We start from the raw sequence: 13,108 nt of genomic DNA on the forward strand, positions 1-13,108 counted from the left end.
ATTATTTTTGCTGACTACAACATTTTTGTTTACCCTTTTAAACAGCTTATTATATTATTATAGCATGCATAATGAAATATATATTTTGCTATATGGACTTTTTTTTTTTTTACCTCATTCTGCCCAGCTTTGTATCATTTATTTATCTGTTTTCGTCCTTGTCGTTTCTTTTTTTATTCCCATCCATGTTTTCCTCCTCACCTATCACATAGATGTCTTTATAGAGTCAACGGTCCGTGGTAGCCGGGCTTTTCCAGGTCATTTGCTGTGGGGTTTAGAAGTGAACCACCCCATTCTAAGACACAGAGGAATGCATCCTGAATGTGGACAAAATGGCAGTTCTTAAACAAAGAAAAGCTTGTTGAATTCAGTGAACAGCTTCAGAAAACAAAGAGTCTGACATAACAGAGGCAGTTTTGGTTTTAATAAAATGCCATTTGCCAAGCTACTGTTGCAGAAAATCATCTGTGAACTCTGCGGCGTTCACTGAGCTGCAGCTCCTAGGTGTAATTGCCCGAGTAACAGATAGTGTAACTATTTTCAGGTGTAAAGCTGCATGCTAAGTTGTAATGACGGATGCTGGGTTGAAACTCATTGTCAATTTCTAGATGTAAATGATGGCGAAACTTCTGCAACGTTTCAAAAGTTCATTTTTTACTCAAGTTTTATTTGGACTTGATCTGTTCTGGTAGATTTTTTTATACAGATGTTTCAGATTCTCCAAACAAATGCTTCTTTGTTTGCTGTATTGGAGCAACGCTTCGACTCTTCCAGCTCTTATATGAATACATAAGACTCTTTTGTAGTTTAAAGAAACTGGCACTCCAACAGGTCAGGGGTGAGCACAGAGACCTGGCTCTGCTGCACCTTCATGCTGCTTCAGAGCCAGTAATCATTCTGCTCCGTGAGAAAGTCGCTCATACGCCAGAGTTTCCAATTACACTCAACGGTAGTGATGTCAGACACTGTTTTATAGGTGATAGTAGGCCATGCCAATAGACCGGATATCACTTGGACTGAAAGTCTGGTCTTTGATCACAGTGTCATCAAAAAATGATTTCACACTACTTGCACCCTCAGCGTTTTTGCTAAGGGTGCAACGTTTCACTTTAACAATTCGATTCATATCATAACTTGTGGCTGCTGATACGATTCATTGTTGATATTTTGAACAATCTAATTTGATACGATTCACTGACCTAAAATCGATCCAGGACATCTTCAGCCAAAAATTCAACCAGTGGTATGGGTCGATTAACAACTTGCCTCAGACAAATTGATCTGGTTGGATCGTAGAAATATTTGGTTAATTAATCGTTACACCCCTACTTTCTGCATTTCACTAAAGAGTTTTAAAAGCAAGCCATCAAACATTTTGAGCTGTTGCAGGACTGTTTTTCTTTTTTACCTTAAAGTCACCCAATTTCATGTTCAGTACAGGGTATCACACCTGAAGCTCTTTACCCTATGTAATTAAAACCATACACTTTAGATAATTTATTCCTATTTAAAAAAAAAAAAAAACTTTACAGTCTGTAATTGTTCACACTTGTTTGAGTTATTGCATTATAATTTTAGTTTTAAATGAGATGTTTGTATTATTTGTATAGCACATTGAGATGACTTTATTTGAGACTAGAAAAAAAAATCTAGGAATTGAACTTTTTATTTATTTGAAGGCCTTAAACCAAAAAGACCTTTGCCCTTTCAAACTTGTGATGACTTGCTTAATGCCACCTTGCTTTGTCTCAAGGTGGTAAATTGATGCCTCTATCCGTCATGTCTTGCCCTGTTATCAGGTGATCTGTCCTCCCTCTGTTCACTAAATGCTTGTTATCTCCTCTCCAACTGCTCGTCAGAGCTCACACTCTTCCTCAGAGGTACTATTCAGGCAAGGGCAAGACTCAGCCCGGTGGGATAAGGGTTTCTAGGATATGTATTCACAAGAATGACGTAGCTTCAAAGCATATATTGGGCTTATCTTTTAAAGTTTATACCCACGTTGGTTTACAATCTTTGGGGTGAATATATCCGGCACAATGGAGGATGTTAGGTGATTCACATACTGATAAAAATGTGGGCAGTGGGAGTGGTGCCTCTGTTATCAGGCCCAGCACCAAGCCGTGCAGGTCATGACAAATTGACTCATAAGTGCTGATAAATTGCAGAGGGCTTCCACCTCCTACATCACAGCGATGTGACAAGATGCAGCAGGTTCACAGCCAATTAGTGACCAGAAAGTGCAGGTGAGAGCTGACAGTCCTTATGTCTCATGTCATTCGAAAACATATTTCTGATCTGCTTCCCTCCTTAAAAATCAGTCACATTTAACCAACTTTAATCATCTCCTGACCTTGTGAGACAGGACGTTTTCCTGGTTCTGTCAATTCTTTATTTCAGCTGAGAAATCTCACACCTGTGTGAGGCAACAGTTTCATTAAGGCTTTATAGCCACAACTTCCACTAATGCGCATTAATCAGATCTTAATCCGAACGAGTTAGGGTTTTACACCGAAGGATCCGGGATTAGGCAGACTTTGGCTTAGTGGAACCACAAGGAGGAATGTCCTGTTCCTGTTTGCAGGAGCTGCAGCTAAAGTCCTAATTGACTGACAAGATAAACATTTCAGAGCAGTTAGTTGAAGGGCAGATAAATTAGGCGCAGACTCTTGATGATCTGCTTTTCTCCATTGGCTCTTCCTTTAATGGCGTGCAAGCACAGTTTAATTGGATTAATTAACAAATCCGTCGGATGGCAGTAGTTTGTAATTTGCCGTGGCTGCAGTTCAACTGATTTGCTCTTCTGTGAGAAGAATTAAGAGGAACTGAGATAATTTCATTACAACCCAGGGTCTTTTGTCTAAACCTCTTGATATTTTAGGAAATTTCCTGCGAAATCTATTGCTATCACACCCTCTGCAGTTTTTGGCATGTGGATAGATAATCTACAGAAGTGATTGACGGCACCACACTTTTAAGATTCGATGCAGATTTTTTCTTTTTCTCTAGAATATTATTTATTATCCTAAAAACAAGTACCATCAAACACTGAACAGATAATAACTATAATGAGCAATGTACAAAATATAAAAAAATTCTTTCAAAATCACCTACTCATGCTGTGTTATATTGTTGCTAAGGGTAACACACAACTTGCAGCTCTTCTGATCACGTGACTGATGGAGCAGTTCAAAATGTTGTGGGCGTTTTGGCACCAAACACTGGGATAACTCAATTAATAACCAAAAACATCAAGAAATGACACACTAAAGCCTCGTTTCCATTGAGCAATACGGTACGCTCTTGTCCGGTCCGGTTTAGAATGGTCCAGGCAGTTTAGATGAGGGTTTCCTCTTAAAGTTGGACCATCATAGGGTATGCAGGGTGAAATTACAATAACAACAACAACAATTGAGGTCATCCAGCAACTTATTTTACACTTGACTTTTGGTACTGTATGCAAGACATTTAATGTTGTTTGAGAAAACATTGCAGGCAACGAAGAGGAAGACAGGCACTTTCTTTGTTGTAATGACAATGGTTTCAACAGTATTTCCACCCTAACCTGTCGGTTTCATTTTTCTATGGACCTACAACCAAAGGGGACTCAAAAATGGTACAGTTCGGTCCAGCTTAATGGGTCCATTTTATAATGGAAACGCTCAAAATACTCAGCGGAAAATAAGGCTTTATATTCCAATATAATTATTAGTAATCAATATTTTAAGAGGACTTGATACCAAAATTGGTGAGGGACGTGTATCAATACTTTGACACCTTGGTATCAATTCTCCCATCACTAATCGACACTAGAATTAGCCTTAAACTTTGAAACCCTTTCCATTGACTGGTACTTGATGGCTGTTTCATGTCCAGGATGGACCAGTGTAGTTAACACATTTTCTTCTGACAGCTCACATGGAGGATAAACACTCCCTTATCCTGCCATGGGTAGAAGTGATGAATGATGCTTTCTAATTGGAAGGTGTTGTCTGGTTTTTGTCCCAAATTCCAAATGGAACATTTGAAAGATCCTAAACTTTTCATTGTTATAAAAAATTAAGAGAATTTTCACCTTTTCTTGCACAAACATCTATTGTATTCCACACTTTTTGTAATCGTTTTCATTCTATTGGTGGTGTACCTATGAAGCCACTAATATAGATGTGAGCAAAGAGGAAAGCAGCATCGTGGGTTTTGGTTTGTGTGGGGTAAATCAGAGAAAGCTTAAGGAATCTCTTGATCTTCTTACCAGCCCCCGCACCCCCTTCCATTTTTTTAAGACTTGCCTTTTTGTGACTGGTCAGCACAGATCTTTCTTAAATAAAGCAGGTCGACATGCAGAAAAAAGCCTGTGGGGTTGGGGAGGCTGTATTGTGCTGCATTAACAGGACAATTGTAAGGCAGGGAACGGGGGGGAGGGGAGCAGAAAGGTTCAGCGGAGGCAGGGTGGGTTGTGTGAGAAGGAGTGCTGAAGGGAGGAGTGCGCCTACACAAAGGCTACCCCAGGGGTGTGGAGCGGGGGAGGTAAAGAGAGGATGTAGGGGAGGATAGAGGAGTCAAACATACCATGATACACCAGCTCAGGGAATACTTTTGATCTGGCTCCTGCGCTCATATTGCATATTGTTACTCGTCCCTGGTGACATAAAATGTGCTGATTGGAGTGATTGTGGTGAAAAAACCTGTACTGTTGGGTTTTTCTTTTGGAGGGTGGACATCTGGGGAGAGGCGAAGCTGATTTTAAGAAGTGCTGAGTAAATGAAAGATGCTTCCAAGGCCCAGCGTGGCTTTGAGGGCTCAGTCGGGAATGACCAGCATCCCTCAAGTGTCTAAAAACTGCATGCTCAGGAGCTCTTCCAGGGCTTGCCCCAGATCTGGAGTTTGGTCCTGCGGTAAACTGTGCTTCCATGGGGTGTTCTGCCTTGTGCATTTTAAAAAGGCTCAGACCGCCCTCCCTTTCATTTTCTCCACTGGGGAGACTGAGAGATGGCATTGAGGACTGCCTTTCCCCGCATCCTTCTTTTCTTTCTCACCCCCTGAGTCCGGACCCCTTTCCAGCCTCTGGGACCATTCTATTACCCTCTCATTTTAGCTCCTGGATGCACTTTTGAAATGCTAAAACTCTCTTTGGTTATAACTGACAAGGGAAAATACCTTTCAAATAACTCGATTAAATTAGCAGTTAAAGGAAAAAAAGCCAGAAACAATATTTGCTTTTATAATTTTACTTCCATGATATTTCTTTTTCACTTACGGCACTTTTTGCCTTGGGGAATTCTTTTTCTAAAGTGTCTCCTCTTTCAGAGCTGCATCAGCACCTTTAATCTAGCCCTAACAGGGAGTAAAAGGGATGGGGGGGGGGGGGGGGGGGGGGGGGCAAGGGTAATTCTGTCAGACAAAAGACGGTGATAAAAGTAGGAGGGTCGAAGTCTATTTAAGGGGAAAGCACTGGAAACCATAATTAATGAGAGAGTGACCTTGAAATTCACTATTACAGGCCTGCATTTGGAGCCCCCACCATTTAGCTGTAACCATGGTGAAGAGACTTCACAGACCTGGGTGATTTTTTTCCAACATGTAAATGCATGGCTACTTTGAGTTGAGGGATTAAACATAATCCTGCTCTATTATCAGGCTTACCTACTTACTGGTGCTGTAAATCTGATGTCACCACGGATATTAATACATGAAAGTCCAAAGTTATTTGTCAGACGCTTTTTTGCAGATGCAGTATGGCATAGCAGTCTGCAAACATGGTTTAAAATGTCTGAAACACCTCTGGATATTCATTTTTAACACAAATGCTTGAACTTTTCCAGGTCTGAAATGCTTAGAGAGCAGTTTTTGTTCTTCAATGTTTCTGTTTCCCTTTAGAAAAACTGTTGTCTCCATTTGTAGTATCACCAGGTTCATTCTCACACTAGCACTATGAACACTTCCAATGAAAAGTCTATGTAAATGCTCGTTTTGGACGTTTAAAATTTCAAAAGTTAGTAAAACTTAGTAAATTATTTAGTAAATTAGTAAAACGTTTTTGGGCTGTATGTACAAGACATTAAAAGTCAAACCAGGTTGAGTTTTGACCAATGAGGGACTCAAATTTGGAAGGGACGCATGGATGGTGTCCCTTTTAATTAAGGGAAGTGCCAATTGTTTGAATATTGATCATGGAGGAGAAATCAACAATTCCAGTTTGTTTTCTTTCAATAGAGCTTTGAAAGAAAACAAACTGGAGCAAGATTCACAAGATTTGCACCACTTTGACATTTTACGCTTAGTCTCTTCCAGCTGTAGGTGGGGGACATGTGCTAGTAAACAGTCGAAAAAGAAGAAGAAGAAGAAGCCCCTGCCTTCTTGTCCAGTGTGAACACTATTAGCTAAACGCGGGTTCAAGAATACACGTACGCCACATGCCCATAGTGAATGAAGCTTCAGTTGGAAGTTTCACATTTTAGACTATTAACATTAGCTTAAAAACACAAATTACCCTTCATTATCCACAAGACAAAGAAATAAGATTGATACAAATATGTTGGAATTATGGCATCTCTTTCACATTTTTAATATGCTTGGCTTTCTGGGTAGCCAGTGCTTTAATCCAATCCTTTTTTTGGGTTAAATTTTGCATTATTCAATGGAGATTTTAGATGTTTGTTTTTTTTATTTTCCTTTTTTCCTTTCAGGCTTATGTTATCCTCCTGAAAGACACTGATGTATTTTATTTACAAACCACATTCTGAAAATCATCTTTGTTCTGGCAGCTTCACACGTGATCACTTTTTCCAAGAAAAGAAAAAGAAAGACGTCCAGACAATTCCGTATCGCTGGAAAGAAGAATTATTTGAAAACAGTTTAGAGAGCTAATTGTGATTCAGATGTGTTGTCTCGTGTTTCTCCACGTTATCACTGTCTCCAGGTTTCTTTAGATGCTCCATCGTCTGACACGAGTGAGATATGATGTGAGATATCTAAAAATGGCATACGAAAATTAGGGTAGTGGGTAAGATGCATTTGCATTTTTATTCTCAAAGCAGAAGGAAGCTGTGTTTTGGGTAGAGGTGTGTATGTACCTGAACAGTTAATGGGTTATAAGGGGAGGACATGGTAAGTGGGTGCTGGAAAGCAGACAGCCCAGTGAGCAGTTGTCTGCAGAAGGAAATTTCTTTTTAATGCCAGTCTGGGCACAGTCTCCCCTCTGTGTATGTCTAGAAAAAGGTTTCTTGGCAGACTTTGCCCCTTCATTAGTTTTGACCAAATATTTACTGCTCATTGCATGGCAGGCCTTACATTCCCATTTAATTTTTCCAGGCCAGATTCTGAATAGTTTGGGGCGATTTGTGTTCCATTTGGCTGGACTTGGACCACGGCCCTGTCAGCAGGCCCATGCTGGAGTCATTTTGCCACATGGCTCCACAGAGTCCTAACCTACACTGTGGGAGCTAAGTTTCACTTTAATACCTCAGCAGCTACAGAATATGCACTCCTATACTAGTTTGCAAGCACTCCTAACAGAACCTGAGATGTGTTTACCATTCATAACCGGAAGGTCACCGAAAGGGAATCAGACTGGAGAACTCAGAAATAAACGTCATAGCCTCTACCGGATGCTGCAAAGGAAAATCCCTTTTAACACCCTGCTGTCTGAGATTTGCCTCATAATATGAGTTTGGATGGACATTTAGAACAACCTGTATTTAGGCAGTTAAGGGGTCCTATACAACCTTGGCCCAACACTGGACCCAGGTCACTCCTGCTATCAAATAAATAACATTTTAAAAGCATTAGATGCTCTTTAGACACATTTGCCCCTGCCTGCTTTCGCGTCACAGTTGAGCTCAGCTTTTTCTTGGCTGCCAGCCCACATGCTGCTCTCTCTGTGGCTTGCCTGTGCCAACTGAGTGTGCTGCTGGTTTCTCTAATTCCCTCGCTGCCCCTCAGCCCCTCCTTCACCTTACCTCTACTTCCCACTAGACTTCATAACCTTCCTTGATGGAACAGAAATAAGCCATTTAAGAGGAAGACGTTGTAAAGACTTGACAACCGTACTGCATTGTTGTTGACTGCAAAAAACTGAGTAGAATACAATTCAAATTTGACAGTTGTGCTGAGTTTGTATTGCCCTTCTTTAAAGTCCCATTCCGATCATCTTTTGATCTATTTTCAAAGCATTCCCTGGTGGTCTTTCAATTGCCATTTTAAGGCAAAATAATAAAAAAAAACTGTGGTTTTCTAGGGCATAGTTTCTGCAGAGCAGCAGTAGTTAATCAGAAACTCATAATTTAAATAAAGAAACACTTAGTATTATTCTTAATTTTCTTTACATATGTGCTTCATCATGGGGAAACATGTTAAAAACACCAAAAACCTTTTTTTTATTGGATTGAGTCTCTATATGAAATGTATGACCTCAAATAAACATGTATTTGGCTTTTAAAAGTCTATTCAAATTATTTTCTTCCATATATAACTTTATTATTTCCCCTCCCAAAAATAAACTACAGTATTCTCACTGTGGAAACAATAAATCTACCTTGTATTTAATTACCCTCATTTCTGCTGTCTTGCTGTTGTTGAAAGGCTTTGTAAATCACTAAAACTGCATTGGTCAGACCTCATTACAAGTTAAAATGCAGGAAAAAACGAAAACAAGAGGTACCGGTAATTGCAGACGCTCACTCCCCTGTGCTTCATTTCTGAAATCCTCCGCCATGCTCACAGCATTGGCCATGTTACACAAAAAAGCCAGAGGAGCTCAGCCCAGCATCTGGGATCCTCATTAATTACAGCCCCTTTCCTAGAGTTCCTGCTCTGTTGCAGGAATGACATCCTTGACACCGGTGTACATGAGACACACAGGCTGGGTTTTCATTGCAGGTCGTCACAGTGAATGTGCCAGGTCAGCTTGAGGAGCCAGTGAGTTTGCCTAAACCGCCACATTGTGAATAGATAGATAGATACCAGACAGACTGACATACAGTCAGTGAGACAGACTGACTCTCCGCCTGCATCCACCCAGCTCCGTTCAGCCCATCTGCCTGGTCTCCAGAGCCAATTTGACAGGCAGCTTCCTAACAAGCTTCACAGCCTTTTCCACCACAGATTTCCTCCTTGTCCCTGAAAATTGATACAATCAAAAAAAAAGGAACTACATTCATCCTGCAGGAATGGAGGTTGCCCTTATGGCCTTCTGCTGAGTCTGACAGCTTTTGTTTGTCTCTAATGACACTCAGTGTGTAGATTGACATCAGAGCGAGCAACAACTCATCCACAAGTCTGTGTCTTGGGTCTGTGTTGTACAGTTGTGTAATAGACTTTCAATTTGTTAGGTCTATTTACATTCATTCACCACTGATTTATTGCTGGCAGTCTGTGTAAATTTACCAAACAGGGTACATTTGTAAAGCTTTTCCAGCAATATTGATTTATTATGCCATATCATGAACTTCCCATAAAAGACAAGTTAAATAAAGAATCCCCTGTTGTCTTTGAGCATTTTATGAGCTTTATTAACTCCTACATTAGCTGCATTTCTGTCAGGTGTTTTCCAAACATGTCAAATCCATTTGGCAAAAGCCTTCAACAGAAGCCGCTCAGAATGGGCCCCAGTCTCCCAGAGGAATGCTATGTATCATTCCCTGCCCACCAGCTTGGCCTGACTTGCTTGGAGAGAGCCAGGGTTTGTTTCCCAGCTGACACAGTCAAGACTTTGGGGCTTGGGTGCTGCAGCCTTTAAGAACTGCACTGTTTTTTCCTGATGAGCAGAAACGAAAGAGCATTCCAGAACCTTACAGCTTATGATTGTAACCTTTGGTCTGTGCAGGGCAAAGAGAGCTGCTAATGCTGTCCTCAGCAGGGTTCTCATCTCTTTATTGCAGATGACAAATGAGCAACAGGATGATCAAAGGCAGCAACAGTTATAAAAGTGATTCTGACACATCTGAGCAATTAAGCGGGCCCTGGTAATGTAACTTGAAAACCAAGGCAAGTTTGGTAAATTAATAAGTCATTCATCTTACTTTTATCTCACTGTGCTTTCCCAGTTGACCTATCCTTCAATGCTATTTGGAATAGGATTAGCCCATGTATTGGAGAGGTACTGGAGAAACTGCTGATTGAAGAGGAACAGTTTTCAACTTGTTTTTTAGACTTTCTTAGCCAAACTGTGACAAAGGAGCTTTGTACTGTGGTTGTATACATTTTTGCAAAAGTCATATTTCACCAAAGGGAAGTAAGCGATGTGGACATCTGCAGCAGTGTTGCTCCAGGTTTTATGTAGTTCTGGTTGGTTTTAATTTGTGTAGTGAAACATGTTTAGTCAAAGCTTTGTTCAACTAATAACCCCCAAAAAATTGGATACAGGTTTAGTTTTGTTGAAGTGATCTCTGTTCTTAAGCTTGCTTTAATGCAGTTCAAGCCAAGTAACCATACTCTATGCTGTTTAGTAAATGTAGACAAAGAAATGGGGAGTGAAGGAGGTCATAAAGATATCCGTCATCCCCCTCCGTCACCCCACCTCTAAATCTCCGTGCACACTCTCACACGGGGCTGTAATCCTGCCTCTTAGGAGTGTAAGTGATAGCCTTGTGTAACAATAAAATCCGGTTTGATCAGATGCAACTGGGAAAGTCATTCATGCAGCACATTCCATGGTGGGATAGTGAGCTTGAAATGGTGAAAGATTTAGTTTCACTTCCCTGCTAATGTCATCCGATCATCAGGAGTACAGTACCTCACCTTTTCCCTGTTGCAGTCTATCTTTCTTATCTCTGCCCTCTCTTCGTTATCTTCTCTAGTTCAACAGAGAAGGCTGCCTTTTTCCTTTGCATTCAGTCGTTACATTGGCCGGCCTCCCTTCTGAGTGTGCATTGCTTCGGTCTCCGCCTGCCCACCCTGTGGGGACACACCCTCTGCTCTTATCTCCGCCATAAATCCCTCTTAAGTCCCCTAATCATAGATTAATGTGACTGTAGATAGGGAGTGACCTACTGTTCTTGGCCTCCCTTATCATAGATTCGTGTTTCATATATCTGGCTTTGCTTATCTGGTCATCTGATGTGCTTTGTGATGATTTGTCTCAGACAACACCTGTCAGTTTTAATATCTCTGTGAGATTCTATGACCTTGGGCGTGTTTATGGTGGAAATTAAATTTTACAGCTGTTTTGCTCTTGTAATCAAATGAATTCTTTGGCTGGGATCCTTTGGTCTGTTGAACAGCAAGGCACTATGAAGTTGCTTGATCATTCAAGGAAGTACATTCATTATTTCGTCTCCCCACCTCAGGGGACCACAGCGACAGCAGATCTAAATTGCTTTACTCTTCCCATTCCCTGTGGGTGCTTTTGGGTAAAGGGCATGAGCCTGGCTCTGTTCATCTCTCCCACACTCTGCCAAGATAGGCGCTATGGAAATAGTTGCCACAAACAAAGGCACATTCATTTTTAAAGTCAGGGAAATAACTGGACCTGAACTGATTACCTGAGCTAGCTAATTGTTTTTAGTCTCTACCAATGCTTTACAGCTTATTTCCATTTTTATGTCTTTTGTGAATGCTGGCAAAGAAAAGTAATTAGTGTCAATATTGCCTTTAGGGTTGTATTTAGAAGGGGCAAAGAGTCTGCACTGAAGCCATGACCCTGTCTGTGACAGAACTAATCATGTCTGGCTTTATCGGGTCTTCAAGCTGCTAAGACTGAAGAATGTTGGAGGGTCTTCCTCTCTGCTTTCAGTCAATCGATCTCACTCCAAGACAGCACTTTAGCACCAGAGCTGGAGATTTTTAAACTTTGATGCTTTTTCCAGCAGTTAAGATCGTGGTCTTTTGCTGTGATGAAAGATGTTCTCGAGTTATAATGCGGCAGTTTTTACAAACAAAATGTTAATTTCTTGTTGTTTTTTTTTTTAACTGTTACATTTCTTTTGCAACATCCTTCAACATGTGTTATAAGATAGGTTGATCCATATTGTTTTTTCTAATAGTTTGAGGAAGTATGTTCAACATGTTAAATTTATTCACAACAGGAACATGGACTCGTGTTGAAGTCCCAAAATTCAAGTTCAGCCCTAAGGCATGTTATGAGTCGATAAAAAGCAAGCAGCCTGTCCAAAGTATGCTGAAGGATCCAGCTGACATTGGCTTTTTGAAAACCACAACAGATCTCATCATCATACTGTTTTTATCGAACACAGGAGAGGTTCATAGTCTGGATTTGAGAGGGAGCAAATGCCCAGAGGCCCTCATGAATCCAAGCATGCACGCAGTGCAAGGGTCAATGTCTAGGTCTGGACCTCTGCATTGGCTCTACGGATGGATCTGAGGCTATTCGGTTCAGTTTACGCCATATTGCTGTAAGGCTTTATTTATTACAGAAATTGCGAGGTGAGAAAAAGTTTCAGAGAATTGTTTTTATTTTAATTACCTCCACAGCGAGCAAAGGCTCCCTTAAGCGTAGTTTAGCTTTGTGAATGTGTGAGTGTGTGTATAGGGGCAAATGAGATAAAAGAAACAGAGTGCTGTTGCAAGCGAGAGGGAGAAGGAGAATCTCGCCTCAGGCACCAATCGATCAGATCCTCGCAGTAGAAGTCCCAGCTTCCCTTTGGTGAAGCTGTGTATTGCATTAGCTCATCACACATTCTCTGTCTGAAAGGGGAGAGGCGGGGAGGAGGGGGATAGAAAGTAGCAGAGTGTGTTTGAAAGCAGCAGAGAGGAAGGAAGGGCACCACTTTGAAAAAAAGGGAAGGGGAAGGTTAGATAACTCAAATAAAGTGAGGAAGACACCGTGAACATCTTGGCTCAGTAAAAGTGTGTGCACTCCAGTTGGATTTTTTTGTCTCAGATTTGGCCTTCTTCGAATGCAGAAAGGAAGTGGTCCGTCTGTGTGTGTGTTTTTTTTAAATTTTTTTAAGAATATTGCATTTATAGAGAAGTGCTTTGGCCTGTTCTTGTCTTGGACAAAATAATCCCAGGTTTGTTACCTCTGATGAGGGGCAATGGAGCTGAAGTAACAGAGGTCATTCGAAGTGTCTGTAAAGATTGGTATGAAAAGTATTTTAAAATACGCAAATCCTACTGTAAAATACTTGATCTATTAGCTGCATTTCACTAT

At 40.8% G+C, this 13,108-nt stretch overlaps 1 protein-coding gene across 5 annotated transcripts in view; it reads left to right on the top strand.

The window, feature by feature from the left end:
• Positions 1-13,108, top strand: part of robo1 (roundabout, axon guidance receptor, homolog 1 (Drosophila)) — a 247,734-nt gene that overhangs the window by 106,789 nt on the left and 127,837 nt on the right. The gene's annotated exons all lie outside the window — the stretch shown is intronic.

The sequence above is a fragment of the Oryzias latipes genome, chromosome 13, assembly GCF_053564925.1.
Source record: "Oryzias latipes strain Hd-rR chromosome 13, Olatipes_Hd-rR_3.1".
NCBI lineage: Eukaryota > Metazoa > Chordata > Actinopteri > Beloniformes > Adrianichthyidae > Oryzias > Oryzias latipes.